Source organism: Meleagris gallopavo, chromosome 16, assembly GCF_000146605.3.
Source record: "Meleagris gallopavo isolate NT-WF06-2002-E0010 breed Aviagen turkey brand Nicholas breeding stock chromosome 16, Turkey_5.1, whole genome shotgun sequence".
NCBI classification, from domain to species: Eukaryota; Metazoa; Chordata; class Aves; order Galliformes; family Phasianidae; genus Meleagris; species Meleagris gallopavo.
This window is the reverse complement of record NC_015026.2, coordinates 8,993,812-8,999,598: the sequence shown is the minus strand read 5'-3', so window position 1 is coordinate 8,999,598 and position 5,787 is coordinate 8,993,812.

Genomic DNA, 5,787 nt, shown 5'->3' with positions numbered 1-5,787 from the left:
CGCTGGGTGTCGGTGGTGCTGCCACGCGTTCGGTGCCGCCCGCTGCCGCGGAGACGTGAGTAGCGGTTTGAAAGCGGTTGTGTGAAGCGCTCGCTGGCAACCTCTGCAGTCCCAAGTGTGTGCCGTAGCTCGTCCCAAACCCCCTCCCATCGTTGGAGCCCAAACCCCAGGGCTGCTTCGCAGATTGGGACGGCTCAAAGCCGGGAAGGCCCATCCCGTTCCCACCTCCGTGACACGGGCAGTGCGTCACCGCCCGCAGCCCGAACGTGGGCTTTGGGAACGCTCCCAGGCTGTGCTGAAAGGCGGTGAATCTGCCACGTCTCTCATTAAGGTAATTACTCCCACTATTAACAACCGTGATTTATTTCCCATCTGAACCTTTCTAGCTTCAAATTCCAGCTACTGGATGTTAACACTGTCACTGGGTCCAGCCTGGGCATAGGTGCAGCCCCGGACCCATATTTCCTATCCCTATTTCAGTTTTCCAGCTCTCAAACCAATAAAAAAAATGCTCCGCACAGCCCGGATCGGAACTTCACGTGACTGCACGAGGGCTGCGTTCGGTTCCACCCCTCCCTCGTAGCTATTTGGCTCATGTTGGGAATTTCTGCCAGAAAAGATTGCTCCCCATAGAGCAGATCTCAGGGATGCTGCTGGGATAGGTCATGGCTGGCTCATGGGAGACCCCAGGAGTGGGATCCCATGGGAATGAGATGGCATCACTACACCTGTCCAGGGTGACGTGGCTGCTGCAGGTCCCCCCTTACATCAGCCCTGCTGGCAGCACGTGCCCGGGCAGGTGAGCCTGATGCAGGCAGAGGCAGATAGTTGGGGGATTTTCCAAAGGGGCTGTGGAGGGTCCTGGCTGCCCCACACCGCTGATGCTGGAGCCCAGCCTCTGCAAAGCAGCACACGGGTGTTGGTCAACATCCTGCAGCAGGACGCAGGATGTTACGAACTACGGCTTCTCCTTCAAGGCGGAGGGTGCTGCTTGCACCTGCCCTAGCTGCTCCAGGCAGGCTCCCGTCTCCTGCACTTGCACGGAGGTAACTGGGAGCTGAGGGAGCAAAAGGGAGTCCAGGTTCCCTTGGCACTGGGGTGATGCGAGCATGCGAGTAAAGCCCCAAGCAGCGTAATGGGTTTCCTAAATGGAAAGGAAAGATATGAGAGAGTCCCTTGTTGTAGGGGTGCTGCTGGCCCCACTGGGCTCACCCCACCCGCAGGGCAGTTCCCTTTTTGCCCGCCCTACTCACTCAATCCTCTCCACCTTGCCCGACAACCAGAAAATTCCCCTCGCGGAGGCGGGCAGGATGGTAGCCCCACCCTCTCACCCGTTCTACCCAATCACCGTGGCGCTTCATCCGCGAGGGGGCGTGATCAAGCCCTATAGACCCCGCCCCTTCGCTGTTCTTCCCCTGCCGCCGCCGCGCAGGGTAGGATAGCGCCGGGTATCGTACCGTGCCCCAGTGCTGCGGGGCCGCCGCCAGTCATGTCTATGCCCAGAGGTAAGAACGGGGCCGCGGGGGGGCAGGCGGGGTGCGCAGGGGCTGCAGGCTGGATCTCCGTTTGGTTCTTTGCGGGTGCCGTGCTCCGCGCCTGCAGCCCACGCTGTGTCCTATGGGGCTCGGTGGGCTCGGCGCCGCGGGGCTGGAAGCGGCAGAGCGCGGTGCCTGGCGTGGAGCATCTCCGTCCCATGCGTGGCAACCGCGGGGAGGACGCGGGTGGGTTCAAATCCCCCTCTGCTGAACGTGGCCGTGTGCGGCGTTCCGGCAGCTCGGCGGTGTCGCGGTGACACTCGGGCGGTGGCCGCTTGCTACCCCCAGGTGAGCCCTGAGCGGGGGGTGGGTGGGGGTCTGTCTGGTGCCGGCTGGGGGACGCGCGAGGCGGACACGCGGGGCGGGGCGTGCCCGCTTATCACCGGAATGAAATGCGGGGGGTTTTCCTCGCTGGGGAGCGATGCCCTGGAAACTCGCGGTCAGGCACCATGTGAGCAATGAACGCACCTCGGCGTGACTGCTTTTTTTTTTCTTTTTTTCCCCCCCCCCTAATGATCCGTGTCTTAAACGGAGGGAATGTGGACCTGAGTTTCCTGTTGCTGTGGTAGGGCGGGGGGGGGTGTGAATCAGCAGCGATTTACGGCGCTGCGAGCGGAGCTGCTGACTCACGGCTGCGGGCAGTGCCCGCTGCGGGGCCGCTCAAAAGGCGCTCGAGAGCGCGCCCGGCCCGTACCTCGCCGGGAGCGCTCGTGGATGGAGGGCCGAGGTGAGCGTTGCGAGATGCGCAACGCACTGCGGTTGGGCCGTTTGTTTCCCGGAGCCGCTCCGTCCGTAGGATTATCGCTGCCTTTTGCTTCTGCCTTTGCTATTCTTTGCCCCGCAGACGGTTTGTTGGCTGCTTTCCAGGGGTGCTGGTGGGGTGGCTGTGGGTATCTGCAGCCCGGAGCGTGACCCGCTGCCTTTTGGTGCTTTTGGGATCGCGCCGCTTTGCTTTCCGTGCTCGGGTTAAAAGGGTAACGAATGGGGAGCGCTGTCCGCGGCTCTCGGGTCGGATTCTTCCGCCCCAAACCTCGCTGCCGTCATTCGGGTGTAGTCACGGGGCCTCTGCTGCCTCCGGAGTGTTTGGGGCTGCGCGTGGCCGCCCGTGACACGCGTGATAGGAATGGAGCCGGGCGGGAGCAATCCTCGCGCTAAACATAGCTGCTGAGATAAACACCTTGTGGGGATTACGCAGGGCTTAGTGCCAGCATTTCGCCTTTCTTCCTCTTCCCGCTGCCCGGATCTGATCCCTCGCGGGGAGAGGTGTGTGGGAAAGGGATGTGAGATAACGTGGAATGCCGAGCAGCAGGGCTGGAGTTTGCTCCAATGTGCCCAGGATCTCCCAGCTGTCCCACGTCAGCAGCGCAGCCTCGCGTGGTGTTTTAGAAGCTGTGTGGTTCTTTGGGGTCAATCGGGTTCTCTGTTTTCTGGTCTGATTTTGTGGCTGGGGGGCACTGTGGGGTTTTGACCCCACAGCTTTGCTGTTGTTATGCTGATATGGGCAGGCTGCTTGCTGGAGGGGCATGGGATGGGATCTGTTCTCTGGGGGAGGTTTTAGTCCACCAACCAAAAGTTTGGAGCTTTACCAGCCTGACTCAGTGCTGCTTGTGGGTATGTGTGGGGCTTGGTGCAGTTGGAGGCTGAGCCAGAGGTTCTGGAGTGCAGAAATGGCTTTTTCTTTTTTTTTTTATGATGGAAACTGGAAGTTCCTATTCTTTTTCCTATTCTTTCCTTTTTATCTGTAACTCCAAGGAGCATCCAGTGAAGGAGCACAACTGCAGGTCCTTCACCCCCAAGGAACATACCAGCAGTTGGGCACAGCTGTAGGTACCACCCCAGCACCTTGCTGGCCTTGTTTGGCAGTGGGTCCTGGGCTCTGCTGCCCTGTCCCCGGTGAGGATGGGGGTTTGTGGAGCAGAGGTGGGGGTTTGTGGCCCAGGGGGTGCAGGCAGACCTCCTCTCACAGCTCGGGTGTGACATCAAGGCTGCATTTCTCTCTATGGGGTGAGCTGCAGTGTCTTTGTTGCATGCTTATTGCAGGAGTGATGGATGGACATCACTTTGGGCATTGTTGTAGGGATTGCCCTTGTGTGCTGCTGGTTTAGGGGAATGCTGTGATGGTGAGCATTGTGCTGGCTGTATGCAGCTGGAGGTCAGAGTGCTGCTTCTTGGAATTGCTGCAGCAGCCCCACAGCTTTGAGATGAGCGGGGCCAGACTGTCCAACAGGACAACTGAACTTGGTTTTAAGGGCTGGGGTTGGATTTCTCCAAAGCAGGAATGTGTGATCTTGGGTGCGTGTGATGATGTCCCCACGTCCCTGGTCCCTCTGCTCTGTGGTTTCGTGACTTCTCATAGCAAAGCAGCTGGCAGCAGCTGTTTGTCACTGTCACTCCTGGGAGCTGCTGGGGGGGATCTGTCCCCCATGGGTTGCAGCGAGGTCGTCCCAGCTCTGTCCTGTGCTTCAGCATCTCAGGTGAAATGCTTATGTGTAAATCTATATAAAATATAGATACTCAAAGGACAAATTTTCTTTAAAAACACAACTTGAATGGAAGAATAAGCAGGATGAGGAGCAGACACAAACTTAGCAGTAATTGTTTGTGGAGTATCCACCCTTCCTGCTCCCCACTCCACCACCACCAAAAAAAAATCTCCTTTAGGGAAGGAGGAAGCAGAGTGCTCATTGTAGGCGGGCTGCTGACCTGGGCTGTGGTTTGGCATTGCTGTCACCGCCTGTGTCCTATACAGTACAGCTGTGTGATGGATGTGCTGCATGTCTCACTAACCCTGGGTGCAGGATGCTCTCTGCCTCAGAGTGGCTGACATTATTAGGAAATGTAAAGCTTGTCGTTATCGCTTCTTGTGCATCCTGAGGGTTCAGACTTCCAGGAAAGAATGCAAACCGTCTGCAGCCAGCTTGGGTCCTGCTGCTCTCCCTGCAGCTGAGCTGTGCTCAGGCTGTGCCCCTTTGCTGGGCTCCCCTGCAGGATTTTTCCCTTGTTTTTTTCTTTTTCTTTTTCCTCCTATTAGAGCTCACCGTTGCAGGCAGATTCATCTTTGCAGGAAAACTGAGGCCGGCTGTGCTTGGATGGGTGAGCACCGTCCCATGCCTGCAGCTCTGCCTGCTGCCCTGCAGGCGTGAAGGCTCCTGTGCAGCTACCAAAAGTGACGTGGCTCCTTCTGCACGAGCCGGATGTGTTCCCCGCAGAGCCTTTTTAAGAAAGTCACTTCTGGAGTTAGAAATCCCCCACTGCCTTGCAGTGCTCGGTTTCCCTCTTGAAATGCTGCCAAGTTGTGCTTCAGCCAAAGAGCAAAGGAAGGGTCTGGTACTGGAGTGCTGCTGGGGTGAGGCGGCAGCCCCATGCACCCATTCCACTTCTGCTTGTAAAACCTGTGCAGCTGTGAGGCGTGCTTAGTGCACACATGCTTGTTTCAGAGGCTTTTGAGGCTTCCTTGCTCTTTGCAGCTAAACCTGATCACCCCTTGCCGTTGTCACCTTGGCTGCCCTGTGCCACCGTCACACCCCATGGATTGCTGTCCCCACTGCAACAGTTTGCTGCTTGCAATTTGTGAGCACAGAGCAGCACGAAGGGTGCAGGTGCACGCAGCAATGTGCACAGAGGTAGCTCTGTGCTGTGCTCCCTTTGGCAGCACTCATTTCCCCGAGGGCTGGAAGCAGCAGCACGCTGCCAAAAAAGGAGGCAGCAGAGCATGCTTCGTATTGCAGCTTTGCAATGTCTCCAAGCCTTCCTGTCCATGTTTTGGTTCAACCCTTATGACTTTTGGCTTTGAGCAGCCTCAGCTCATTGCGGGGGCAGCTGACGCCTGGAGGGCTGTGCACTCCCTGCCCCATAGCAGCTTGTAGCAGGGCTGGCTAGCTGTGCTGCTGCTTGGCATGGGGATGGTGACTGAAGGAGGTGCTGCTGGAAGTCACAAGTGCGCTTCCACAGCAATTGGTTATCAGCCTGATGCGTGCTCTGAGTGCTCCGCTCCCCTCCAGCTGCTCTCCTGCCTGTCCCACTTCTCCTCTTGTATGCCACACTCCTGCAGGAGCTCGCCTTCAATTTTGGATCACTGCAACGTTTCTCATTGGGTGACTGTGGGGTTTCCCTAGGGGTTTTACAGCTATTCCCCGGATTGCGTCGCACAGCTTTGACGTTGCGCCGTCTCCTCCCAGCTCTGTGTTGCATCCTGCTCCTTTCCCCAAAGCAAAAGCACTGGTTTCAGGCTCAGCCCTCAAGGGTTTAAAAA